At 40.6% G+C, this 14,512-nt stretch overlaps 1 protein-coding gene across 1 annotated transcript in view; it reads right to left on the reverse strand.

Moving 5' to 3' along the window:
* tmem132e (transmembrane protein 132E) overlaps positions 1–14,512 on the reverse strand; it is a 496,716-nt gene that overhangs the window by 151,847 nt on the left and 330,357 nt on the right. The gene's annotated exons all lie outside the window — the stretch shown is intronic.

The raw sequence follows: 14,512 nt of genomic DNA on the forward strand, positions 1-14,512 counted from the left end.
CTTGACGCTTCAGAATTGGAAGTTCATTTTTGGCCCAAATCACAGCATCCAGCAGCATATCATACACTGCCATACCTGACAAAAACATGATCTACAGGTCAAGTAGTCTCCACCAAAACTCTGCCTTTTATAGCGGAATTTGTCTCAGCTTAATCCGTGCTAATGTAAACAACAGATGCTGCAATGGAGTCAAAATAGAAGAAAATTCAGTCTTTGGAGAAGACCTTTTTGACGATATTAATTTATAGCTCAACTCGCAGCAGCAAGCAGCATACAATGCACTTGTCTTGAATAAAGAATGGCATCTGACAAGCCACACATGGGGATTTCTATACCTCCTAGCCTACCTATGTAACGCGTACATTATTTTTCTAGATTTATGCACTATTTGAGTCCAAATCAATCCTATTCATCCATTTTCTGTACCACTTGTCCTCACTAGGGTCACGGGTATGCTGGAGCCTATCCTATCTGCCTTTGGGCGAGAGGCGGGGTACACCCTGGATTGGTTAGAATCAATCCTGATTTTTAAAATACAAAACAATCACTACCGGAACCAACCTTTTGAGCAAACAATCTATCCAAACTAATAAGAACACTCAATGCTCGTCGAGGTAATGATATCATTCTAATGTGCAGTAATTGTGTAGTTGAAAGTACTATAAGAGTGTGGTTACGTTACCAAGTGTTAAGTTCGTGCAGCTGAATTAACCTGTAAACAAATTAAATTGTTTGTTTATTGTTATTCAGTTTGATTTAATTAAATTGTTAAATCAAACTGAATAACAATAAAGCCAGCGTATCCTAATGGGATAGAATAAATCCACCAACATGCAATCAGACAACCACATGCGGCAGCCGATGTGGTCGGTGTTTGCCAGCCTCGGTGCAGTGTAACATTATTTCTTAGCCGAAAGCACAATGCTTTCTAGCTGCTAGCCACCCCATGAGCACAATAAACAAACACTGAGGCTGACACTTTGCTGCCCTCCCTCAAAGTCGACTCCCTCTTACATGGAAAGTGTCCAAAAAACATTGGAATGGCATCCGAAAATTGCCGTATTGCCGTGCCATCAAAAGAAATCTTTGCGCCCCAAACGCCCCACCCGAGGCCTTGTGGTGCCTTTGGAGAAGATTCCGAGTCAAGCCTTTATTGTTGTTGTATGATGAGATTAGAAATGCAAAAAAAACGAAGGTGCTGACATAGAAGCCTTTCCACAATGTTGAACAAGGAAATGAACAGAAAAAATAAAAAAATAAAAAATATATATATGGAAGTAAAATATGTGAGGAAGGACAGTTGCTGTTCTTGACAACCGTATTTTCTCTACTATGACTTTTCCATAGCTGGTCCTGCAGTTTGTAGTCAGATGCAAGTTATACAAGTACAAGTATATCAAAATACATTGATGCGATAAAGTGTTTGCCACTTTCCTGATTTCTTATATTTTTGTATGTTTATCACACTTACATGTTTCAGATCATGACACAAATTTAAATATTAGTCAATAGGCACCAAAAAAAAAAAAGAACATTATACCAACAATAAAATATGGTGGTGGTAGTGTGATGGTCTGGGGCAGTTTTGCTGCTTCGGGACCTGGAAGACTTTCTGTGATAAATGGAACCATGAATTCTGCTTTCTATCAAAAAATTCTGAAGGAGAATGTCTGGCCAGCTGTTTGTGACCTCAAGCTGAAACCAACTTGGGTTCTGCAGCAGGGCAATGATCCAAAACACACCAGCAAGAATGGCTGAAGGCAAGAAAGGCTGAAGAAAAACAAAATGAAGACTTTGGATTGGCCTGGTCAAAGTCCTGACCTGAATCCTATTGAGATGCTGTGGCATGATCTTAAAAAGGTGCTCTATGCTGGAAAACCCTCCAATGTGGCTGAATTACAACAAGAAGAGTGGGCCAAAATTCGTCCACAGCGCTGTAAGAGACTCATTGCAAGTTATTGCAAAAGCTTGATTGCAGTTGTTGCTGCTAAGGGTGGCCCAACCAGTTATTAAGTGTGACAAACGAAATCAGGAACGGGGCAAACACTTTTTCACACCACTGTATATACTGTATATAAAATTGAACATGTGCTTTAATTTAAAGAGGAGTGGTGGTTGGGTTTTTGGTGCCACCGAGTGACCGCAATAACTCATTGAGTTGAGCTTGTGACGCAGTTAGGCACATAAACTGAAAGATACAGAGTGTACTGGATAATTTTTGTTGCGGAATGCCTTGGAGACTATGTCTCTGTAAGTAAGGCACAACTTTAAGGATATGGTACCTGTGTGGATTGAGAAATGTGCTATACTATTTTACTATTTTAATTAAGACACTAATTATGGAGAATGCAGCTACTGTGTCAGCCATTGACTAACTAAATACTGTACATGTGTGATTTTCAGTCTATTTTCATTCATTTGTGAATACAAAAAAGTTGTTTTGGTGTTGCGACTGTTTGATACCTTTCTACACACCATGATGCTTTCAGGTGTCATGTCACTTATTAAGTACCTTCTTCCAGAACATTGAGACATTCATTAAACAGGTAGGTTTTTGTTGTATACTTTAAAAAATCCGAGGTATTTCAGCTTGTGTAACTTCAGTTTGTGTCCTTGTTGGTGTACTCACACTTTTTCAGCCTATATAAATATCAAAGTAGTTGATATCATTCAGTAATTCACAATTCAATTCAGTATGGTAATGAAGATAATTATGTCAGTCAAAATAGCTACGTAGCGTTCATTATACAGTCAAACCTGTCTATAGTGGCCACTAAAGGGAAACAGCAAAAGTGGCCGCTATAGGCAGGTGACCACATATTAACATGTCTGTGATTAGAAGCTTGCTGTGTTTGCAGATACATATAATTATACTGTTACATGTTGACCAGTAGAGGGCACTGTGGGACTGCGGATAAAAGTTGTAAAGAACTACTAGGTTAATAAACTGCTGTTAATAAAGCGATTAAAGTGCATCGGCGATGTGAGTCTCTCCTTCCCCACAACAACGGGCATTACAGTATTGACCAGTGCACATTGTCTCACACCAGGAAATAAACGGTGTCACTGTCTGCAACAAGCTCCAAAGAAGACGGCTTTTTTTATGTCAAACAACTGACAGTTTGTGTGGATCTTGTGAATGATTGTGACTGAGCTACGACTCAGTAATTAAAGTAATTAAAAAACGAAACTTTTTCGTGCATGAAGCTTCTGCTTGAGTCGGCATTTTGGCCGCTATATGCGGTCAGATATTGACCAAGGGATACAAAATGGGTGGCCGCTGGCTGCGTTAGACAGGTGACCGCTATACACAGGGTCTATAACACGCAAATTTTCTGCTGGGGATTTTTCAGTGGTCGCTATAGGCAGGTGGCCGTTCTATACAGGTGACCGCTAAGACAGGTTGTACATGCTGTACATGCAGTTCTTGTATTATGTCCATTTAGCATTTGCTTATCAAACATTACAGATATACAAGAAATGAAAATGTTTCAGCAAGGGGCACATAATGATGAAATCAAAGTTTCACAAACAAAAGTGTGGAAAACACGCATTTCTATAGTGGAGTTCAGGATGTGGAGCACAGCCATCAAACAATTGACTTTTTTCTACATAACTAGCCGCTACAAGTGAACGGGTAGCTTTTGTTACAGATATAGGCATCGTACCGCTGACTTAGTTTATATGTCATCAGAATAACAAAGATGAAAGTTGCATTTCCGTGTGTTGCTTGAGATTATGTTTGTTCACCACTTAAGCTTTGCCGCAGGGTGCAGCAACAAATCAGGGCAGCTTAATGTCAGCTGACTGATGAGTGATGTTTATGATGTGGGTGACACATGTGATCAACCCACACTACCTTTGCGATCGATCGACGTAATGGGCACCTCTGGTGTAAACATTGCCCCCCTCGTTCGGGTTTCGACTTCTTTCTTGCTCTGAAGCTTGCTCTGATGATAGCTACATCAGATATACCGCAGAATGCTCTGACAAAAAAGGTGTACCTAACTTTGGGGGATGTTCTTGATTTGTGTGACCTGTAGCGCCTTCCAGGGGGCAGCAGATCAGCCAGGTGATGGCATGGGTGGGAATCGTCTTTTGTGTTTGGCTCCGCTGAGGTAGCGAGAGCCAACTATGTGCCCGGGGCTCGGCAGAGAGCAGCCTGTGATCTGTTGTGCTGTGTTGAACCTCCTTCTTGTCTGCCGCTGTGCACCCAGCGTATAACACCAAGATGCAGTATGCCAGTACGCGTTCAACATTGGCTCGGTAGAAGGTCACCAGCAGTTTCCCCTCAAGCTTGTTTTTCCTGAGCACTCTCAGGTAATGGAATCTCTGCTGAGCCTTCTTCAGACCAGGAGAGGTTGATGGAGATGTGCATGCAGACAGTTTGCAGAAGTGGAGTCTTTCCACCCAATCCCCGTCAATGAACAGTGGTGCAGGGTCTGAACTGTTGCTTCTGAAGTCCTATATTATTTCCTTTGTTTTTGTGGTGAGGTGTGAGGTTGTTTGCAGAACACCATGCTGATTGTTCCCTGACCTCATCTCAATAGGCTGACTCATCTCCACCTACCATGAGCCTGATTACTGTAATGTTTTCCACAAACTTGACTAGGGTGTTCGAGAGATGGGTTGGCCCTTGTCATAGGTGTACAGTGTGTACAGAAGGGCTTGACTGTGTACCGAAGAGAAGGTGATTAGAGTGTATACAAGCATGTCCCCTTCGCCTCCTTTTGGTCAGACAACATCCGCTCTTAGGTGGGTTAGCTTGGACACAGATGGACTTGTGTGTGTGTGTGTGTGTGAAACCCTATACCCCTTCCTCTTCCACTCGATGTCCTATTAGACCTCAGGCCAAGAGGAGTTGAATTCTCTTCCTGTTGCGCTCCCATTACGTAAAACATCTGTTCAGCTGTTTGAGGTTTGTTCAGAGGTTTGGGGAATGAGTGAGTTCAGGCCTTCTAGTTATCGCATTAAGTTGGCTCTTACCAATACATAAAAAGGCGGTTGCAGTTCTGGGCGGAGGCAGGGCTCGTTGAAAAGTTTGGAAGTTAAAGCTGATTTAACTTCTGTTGGGTGGGTCTTGTCTTTTTGTTTGGTAGGTAGGTCTCAACTAGTTTTGTCTAAAGTAAGTATAAAATTACATGATCAATAGAAAATTGAGCTTTGGCACAACTTCTCACCATGTCAAGGCTAAAGATCCCACTTCTAACACCACTTTGGATACAATTATTAGGTTGAAAATCCTGATGTTTAACCACAACACTGGCATGGTTACAAGACTGGGTATACAACCACCAGTGTGGTTAGATGGTTGCCTAATTCATAGATGCTTCAGGGTCAGTCACACAGGGATCACCTGTCCAAATAGTCCTTCCATGGTTTTCCTCTAGGCAATATATCCCACTTCTGATACCAAATATAACAGAATTTGCGCTTTGGAAGTCGGAGGTCTTAGTACCCTCAACTCAGATTCAAAACTATAACTTGGTTCAAAACAATCCTAATCATTCAAATGTCTCACCTATCTCTGGGGTCAACTACACAGGGGTCATCCGTCCAAAGAGTCCTTCCATGGTTGGCCTCATGGCAATATATCACACTTTTGACACCAAATATAACAGAATTTGCATCTTGCGTACAAACCTGTAAACACTCCCTCCCACATTTTGTAGGCGAATGGTCATCACGAGTGTCCTGCTTATCTTTGGAGTAAATACTGCAGCACAAGGGTTGTAAACGAATCATTCAGAGATCCCAGTACCCTCAAGCAAGAAAACAATTGTAATCATCCAAATGCCTCACCTATCTCTGGTGTCAAAAGCACATTCTAACACAGATCTTCTGACACCACTTGTCACTGAAGACTAAGGCATAGCATCCATTTCAGATTCAAACAGTCTGCTGCAATGAAAAACTTGTACACGGACCACTGAAGTGCCATTACATTGTCCTTAAAGCTGTTGTACTGTATGTCACAGAGAGCGGCTGCCTTGAGGATGCTAACTTTCAAACATACTGCAAGCATTATATCCTGCCCTCTATTACTTATAGAATATAACCAATGCAACACGCACGCTAGTTATGTTTGTTGTCAGTTAATGATAATGATTTGGCTACGTTTAGCTACTACTTTAGCTGTCATTGAATGTATAGCCTATCATAACAACAACATGACTGCAAATTGTTGATAGCCACTCTGAGACTGCTTTTCTGTGTGTGGGCCGAACGCCAATTTACACAGGTTTTGGTTGAAAAAAATGTATATAATTTGGAGTTGGTGACATACAGCAGCTTTAACGCTTCAAGGATGAACATCCCACTTTCGACGCCATCTGTCACTGGAGTCTACAGCAGAGTACCCTCAACCCGGATTCAAACCCAGGTCTACTGAGTTGATAAACTTTTACACTGACCATAACACAAATGATCCAACACATCCGGCTCCAGGTTTTAAGGATAAGCATCCCACTTCCGAGACAATTTGTTGCAAAAGTATCAGGCATAGTGTCCGCATTCAAAACTGAGTCTACTGCAATGAACTGCAAAAAGCCAGACTCTTTGGAATGGTAGCCATATTGTTGTTGCAGGGGTCGTCTTAAAGCGAGGCAAACCATGGTCAGTTTCAACAATAAACATCCCACTTCTGACACAATTTGAGGCAAAGTACCCTCAACCTTGGTTCAACTTGTGCAACACTGAAGACCCAGCTCATTCTCCTCAAGGCTTCAAGGACAAACATTGCACTTCTGGTAATGGTTATGGTAATGGTTTAATTTAATTTGAAAATGCATACATGTTGCAGTGGAATACATCACGTAGTACAATGAAGCAAAGTTTATTTCATCCTACCCCACATACACATTTCACATCAATTGCAATACATTTATTCACTTCCTGTATTTCATATGTAGTCTTTTTACTACATATAAAAGTGGTGTAACAATGTGGTAATATAACTGTCAAGGTTTTCCACAATCATAATAAATAATAATCATACTGTGGTGGTAAAGTGTGGTAATAAGGAAGAAGGTCTATACTTTGTAAGTTGAAGTTTGTCTCTGTTTTTCTCTGCTATCCACGAGTAATTTATTCTTATTAATACATCTTTCCAACCTGTTATTGAATAGCTTCTACATAATTTTTGAAAATTGAAACTACTTAGCTGTTTTTATTTTGTTTGGAAATTTACCAGTCTGGAATGGTAAATTACTGAAGTACGTCAGTGGTTCTAAGATCTCATTGATAACCCTTTTTATCGTTTCCATTATGATTCCATGACAATCCGTTGATGTTTTTGCTTTACATTTATTGACAATATCAGTGATTTCCTTTTTTGTCAAATCAGTAAGAACATGGAATTAGGATTCCTGTCTATAGTTTCATTCCTTTCCTCCACTGTCAGGAATTTGTCCAATATTTACAAAGTAGTTATTAAACTTCTCCACTACCTTGTTCATATCATCATTATTAGTATTTCCAACCATAAAATAATAAGGGTAGTCTGCTTTCTTAGTGCTGTTCCTTATAATACTATTTAAAATGCCCCAAGTTGCTCTGTTATTTTTATTCTTGCCTAATAAGTGACTATAATATTCTTTCTTACACACTCTTAAGATTGTTGTCAACTTATTTCTATATGTCTTATATGTTTGTTGAATGATAAATTTCCTATATAATGTATTTTTCTTCTTACGGGCTTTTTTTTAAGTTCTTTTGTCATCAATGGCTCATTATTTGTATTTTGCTTATTTTGCTCTCAAGGCACAGTTTTTATCATAGAGCTTCATGTAAGTGTTTATATTTTCATATGCTACATCCACATCATTTGCACTGGACACACTCTCCCATCTTTGTTCTTCTAGAGCTTTCTTAAAAGCGTTGACGCTGTCATCTGTACGTAGTGTTTGGAAAGTCTTTTTGTCCTCCATCTTTATTTTTTTATAATATTCGCTGTAAATTGTAAACACTGGAAGATGGTCCCTGATGTCGTTGATTAGCAGACCACTAGTTGTGTTGTTATCAAAGTCAATTAGGGTGGCACAGTAGTCTGTTGTTATACTTGGTCTAGTGATTTTAGGATATCGACTCAAACAGTCTATGAAGTCGTCTATTACTTTGTTCTTGTGTTGATTCCCTTCCCTTGCCCCTTTTTGAGTTATTTTCTTTTTCAATGTTGATATGATCTTTAGTATTTATCCAGATCCTTGATGTCTTTGACATCAAGCACTTTGGCCTCTGGTCCCCCGTTTAAGTGATGAAAATGTTGTAGTTGGCGCTCCAAGTAGCTTGGCTCTTTCCTTGCTTCGTCAGATCACATGCTTTCTTGGCGATTTCAGCATTGCGTTTTGTCAGATGCTCATTCATATAGCCGTTTGTGCCTTCCAGCTTCTTTCCCTGTTTCAGTAGTGCAGTTTTGAATTTCCTATTGGTGAACTTGACGATGATCACGGGTGTGGTGCTGTTCCTGACATACAGTGGGATGCAAGTGTCGATGGTTTGGATGTCTACGTCGACCTCCTTTGATTGTACAAAAGTAGCAAGTGATTGTTCCGTAGAAGCTACATCCATTTCATCTGGTTTATCCTTATTCCCGATTGCCCTGGCATAAGACCTGGGTTTAATCCGAAGCCCCGTCACAATCACATCATTCATTGGTGTATTCTGATCCATGTCATCCATAGTGATCCTCAGATGCTCAATTAATTTCTCTTTTTCTTCATTATCTTGTTTGAGAGTGGCACTCAATGCAGCATTACTATCCTGTAATACCTTGTTCTCCACTCTCAGACTTTGAACTTCAAGTTTTGAACCTCCTTTTTCATGGATCCGATGTTTTGTTCCAGGTCATCCAGCCTCTGTAGTTTCAGTCGTACTTGTTCCAGGATACCTTGCTGTTTTTTTATCATATCCTTTAATTCTTGTTGCTTTTTCATCATATCCTCCTGTAGTGATTCTGCGTGCATGGACAGCTGGTGCTTTAGACTGTTTAAGGCAGAGGTGTCAAAGTCGTGCCATGGAGGGCCGAGACAATGCAGGTTTTCTTTCCAGCCGGTCACTAAAGCAGGTGATTTTAATGATCAACACCTCCTTCAATTTGAGAGAAGCAGCTCATCGATTAAATCACCTGCTGAAGAAACTGGTTGGAGAGAAAACATGCAGTGTCTTGGCCCTCCATGGCACGAGTTTGACACATGTGGTTTAAGGGCTCTGCAGCAGGCCTCGGTGGCGGGGCCGGTAAAAATACTGCACCTTCTTTCATCTTGGGTCATCATCACTCCAGGCTACTTCGACCCAAGCTGCTCGAACCCACAGCAGATTCTTTTCTCTTCGCTTTTCGGTTTGGCATTGTTGCTGTTGCTGAGCAACACCGTGTGTCAGTCAGCGTGTTAGCTTGCCTGACAATGGCCTTCAGTTACAGCGAGTTCGTGTCTGTCACCAGTCCGAGTTGAAGCCAGAGATGTCTCTTCTGTTTTGTGATCACGAAGTGTAACCAAGAAGACTCCAATATATTTAAAAACTTTGTAAACAGCCACCGTTCAAAGCCGCGGATAGCCAGTTAGCTTGCCTTGTAACTGCTGTCGGCGCTTACAGATGTCAGCACACTCTTCTAGAGTTGTGAACACAAAGTGTGGTCAGGGATACTCCAAAAAAGTTGAAAAGTCCGGTAGCAAAAAACAGAGCTCTTGCTGTCAACGTCCTTTTTGATCAACAGGAAGTGACGATTGGTCACTTCTGACGCCATCGCTAATGTTCCCCATTGTGATTAAGGAAATGTAGTGAAATGAAGACCCTGATTATTGCCATTGCACTTTCAATCTGACAATCCTCCTCTACAAGATGTTTTATTCAAGTGTGTTTTCTGTCTACACCGGAGGCCTACAGCAGACTAATGCCTCAAGTCTCAAGGCTTTGTCTTTGTGTCCAGATGCCGTCCAGCATAAAAGTCAAGTGATGGGGGGCGGCGGCGGGGTGGGGATCGGCGGGGGAGGGTGTACATGAAGAGGATGTTATGAGAACAGCAGACATTTGCTCTTGAATGAGAAGAAGTGCATAAATGTCTCTTCAAGTAAAAGGTCATTGGGAGACGGTGGAGAGGCTTTAGAAGCATTCTCGCCCAGCATCACTCATGTTTCAGCATCAAGGGTTTTCCGTATTGATTTTTTGTTTTTATTGCGGTCTCTGTCTTGCTCATCTCCTGTAGATGCATGCTTAAGTAACATGTGTGCTTGGACGGTGGATTTCCATCAAATCATCAATTTGTCCACTCCTTTTGGCAACAAAGTAACGCAGTCTTCCCAAGGGACGTCTGTCATGTGTGACAGTACTGAGGTGTGCGTACACGTCTGGGGAATATTGATGTTAATCATATTTGACATGGCGGAGAAGCAGAGGCACTGACTCAACAAGCAGCTAACCGGAGCTGTCGGAATCGCGGGTCAGATGTGAGTAATTGCATTACACAGAATTCTGTGGGTAATTGTACAAAAAGTTGAGCTGAACATAATGTTCAAACTAAATTTTGTCCAAAACGCAAACATGGACCACACAACCCAAAGACAACTCACATTTCTACATTTCCACTTTATTTACCTGCTTTATGTTGGAGGTTATGGCTGTTTATTATCAAAACAACAGCACTCATCCTTGGTAAACTGTCTCTCAGATTATTTACCAGACGCTACTTAGATGTCAGCACAGTTTAGAAAATAATCAATTAGCTAATTAATTATGTTGAGATGTTTTTTTCTTATGGATTAGCTATCTGGCCTCTTTTTATGTTTTTCCATGAATTTGCCTCGGTTCTCGCCGTTTATCTGCACTTTTTTTGTTAAGAATGTTTTTGAATCTGATTTTGAAACTCATGTTTTTAATTGAATTCTTTTATTAAGTATTATTTATGTGTGGAAAAATGTAAACAATGATAGGCTTCTTGAACGTCATCTGAACTTCTGTGAAGAAGGTGTTGGACGTTTCACTCCTCATCCGAAGAGCTTCGTCAGCGAACTAATAAGTGCTGGTAGCCTAGGCCTTAAATACAGTAAGAGTGGGCGGAATTGGTGTGCCAACACCCTCCTCCTATTGGTTCCTTACACTAAGCCTGGGCGGAGTAGTGGTATAATCCTTTCCTTGCATTAGCACCTCCGATCAAAGGGAAGTGTAGCTCCCTGTAGTTGGGTATGAACGACTCTGATACTGGCTCGTTAGCATCTATTGTTCTGGCTCGGCCCTGGCTCCACCTCATTTGCAAGACTAAGAGCTGTGGGTTTTGGTCTCAGTAACCTGCTGAACACAGGGTCCAAATGAAACCTCAAACCACCATTCCGATTCAATGATGGGTTCTGTTGTTTGACAAAAATAGCTTCCTTTACTCCTCTTTCAAACCATCTGTTTTCTTTGGCCAAAATCTTTACCTCGCTGTCCTGAAAAGAGTGATTGATTTCTTTAAGGTGTAGATGTACTGCTGATTGAGGCCCACTAGAATTGTCCCAGCGATGTTGATAAAGCCTTTTTTGGAGCATTTGCTTAGTTTCCCCAATGTAGTGCTCTTTGCATTCCTCATCTTTACAGTGGATGGAATAGACCACATTGCTCTGTTTCTGGTTTGGAGCCTTGTCTTTAGGATGCACTAATTTTTGTCTCAGGGTATTTACTGGTTTGAAATAGGTAGGAATTTTGTGTTGCCATAAGATCCTCTGGAGTTTTTCGGAGACCCCCGCTACATAAGCTACCAGCACTTATTAGTTCGCTGACGAAGCTCTTCGGATGAGGAGCAAAACGTCCGACACCTTCTTCACAGAAGTACAGATGACGTCTCAAAAGCCTTTTCCTCGATGGACAACTCCTGTACGACTGAGAGCCTACACAGACATAAACTATGATAATACGTCACATTTTTAGTGGTTTTCTAGGTTCTCAGAGACACACAAAAAAGAGAAAGCATATTTTAAGTAATGTATATAATGTAAATTACATTTTATTACTCAACTAATTAATACAATTAAATAATAATTAATTTGTTATTCTTATTATTTTAATACAATATATTATCGTTGTATTCCATAATAATTGTATATGTTTAAGTACAACCAATTAATTCAAATACAACAACTGTAATAATCCCTCATTTATCTTGGTTAATTGGTTCCAGACCCGACCGTGATAAGTGAATTTCCACCAAGTAGTTATTAGAGCCCTCTGTACATGAAATAACACCCCCATAGTCACCTTTACACTCCTATTACCCAATATAGTCGTAATAATAAGATAAAATAATCTATTTAGAACATAAATAATACTTGTGCTGGTGTGTGTAGCAATACATTTGTTCCCGAGAGGAACTGAGTGGCGGGCGGACAGGAAGTGGCATTGGGGATTCAGAGTTGAGTTTTAGTTTGGCGTAGGTTACGGCTGCAACAGTAGCCTGTGTTTTAATTAGGGATTATTGTGCCTGCTGTGAGATCATTCATAGCTGCAATGAAAGCCTGTCGTTCTGGCGATCAAGTGTGGTGCTTGTGTATCTCACTGAACATTACAGTAACATTACTGACACCTAGTGACCAGTGTAGAATACTACATATCATCACAACGTGCCTTATACAGAGGTGTAAAAAAGAGTTTGCCCCCTTCCTGATTTTCTTCCTGATTTGTTTGCATGTTTGTCACACTTAAATGTTTTAGATCGTCAAACAAATTTAAATATTAGTCAATGACAACACAACTGAACAAAAAATGCAGTTTTTACATGAAACTTTTTATTATTTACGGAGAAAAAAATACAAACCCTGTATGAAAAAGTGATTGCTCCCCCTGTTGTCACCACCTAGAAAGAAAGTAATTGAGCTCTATCAGTCTGGAAAAGGTTATAACGCCATTTCTAAAGCTTTGGGACTCCAGCGAACCACAGTGAGAGTCATTATCTACTAATGGCGAAAACATTGAAATTCCTAGGGTGGCCGGCCAACCAAAATTACCCCAAGAGAGCAGCGACGACTCATCCAAGAGGTCACAAAAGACCCCACAACAACATCCAAAGAACTGCAGGCCTCACTTGCCTCAGTTAAGGTCAGTGTACATGACTCCACCATAAGAAAAGACGCTGGGCAAAACCGGCCTGCATGGCAGAGTTCCAGCACGAAAACCACTGCTGAACAAAAAGAACATTACGGCTTGTTTCAATTTTGCCACAAAACATCTTGATGATCTCCAAATGATTGAACTTTTTGGAAGGTGTGTGCCCATTACATCTAGTGTAAAAGTAGCACGACATTTCAGAAAAAGATCATCATACCAACAGTAAAATATGTTGGTGGTAGTGTGATGGCTGGGGCTGTTTTGCTCAGGACCTGGAAGACTTGCTGTGATAAATGGAACCATGAATTCTGCTTTCTATCAAAATATCCTGAAGGAGAATGTCCGGCCATCTGTTCGTAACTTCAAGCTGAAACCAACTTGGGTTCTGCAGCAGGACAATGATCCAGAACACACCAGCAAGTCCACCTCTGAATGGCTGAAGAAAAACAAAATGAAGACTTTGGAGTGGCCTAGTCAAAGTCCTGACCTGAATCCTATTGAGATGCTGTGGCATGACCTTAAAAAGGCAGTTTATGCTGGAAAACCCTCTAATGTGACTGAATTACAACAATTCTGCAAAGATGAGTGGGCCAAAATTCCTCCACAGCGCTGTAAGAGACTCATTGCAAGTTATCGTAAATGCTTGATTGCAGTTGTTGCTGCTAAGGGTGGCCCAACCAGTTATTAGGTTTCGGGGGCAATCACTTTTTACACACAGGGACATGTAGGTTTGGATTTTTTGTCTCCCTTAATAAAAAAAAGTTTCATTTAAAAACTGCATTTTGTGTTCAGTTGTGTTGTCACCGACTAATATTTACATTTCTTTGATGATCTGAAACATTTAAGTGTGACAAACATGCAAAACAAAAAAGAAATCAGGGAGGGGTCAAACACTTTTTCACACCACTGTTTTTGTATTTTACTTCATTTACCATTTTTATGCTTGAAAATCCTTAATTTAGGCAAAAAATATGTAAAATTTGCTTCAATATGACTGGCTGTATTCAACCACAAAACGCGATGATTTATCAATGAATATATTTTTTAAGAACTGTGATAGAGTGAAGCCTGAAATTGGAACTGCAAGGTGGCAAGGGACGGCTGAAGTACAATAACTTTTTCTACTACGAATAATAATAGCAATAATAATTTATTTGATGTTAATATGGTGTCTTATTGGTACAAATAATGTCCTGCCCCAAGATGAACGCCTTACCTCTAATAGACAGCTGGTAATAATGTTGAGACACTCCATTAAGGCCTACTGTAACTGGGACAAACGTTTTAAACGGTCGCACAGGTAAACATCATGTTACAATTCCAAGTATCCACGAGTCCCTGGCTCAGCTAAACGAGGATATTCTGTCAGATGTTGCAGAAAAGTAGAGTACACCCTGGTGTGCTTGCTAATTAGTGGAGATGAAGGCTTTTCTTTATCAGC

This window comes from Dunckerocampus dactyliophorus, chromosome 16 (genome assembly GCF_027744805.1).
Source record: "Dunckerocampus dactyliophorus isolate RoL2022-P2 chromosome 16, RoL_Ddac_1.1, whole genome shotgun sequence".
NCBI lineage: Eukaryota > Metazoa > Chordata > Actinopteri > Syngnathiformes > Syngnathidae > Dunckerocampus > Dunckerocampus dactyliophorus.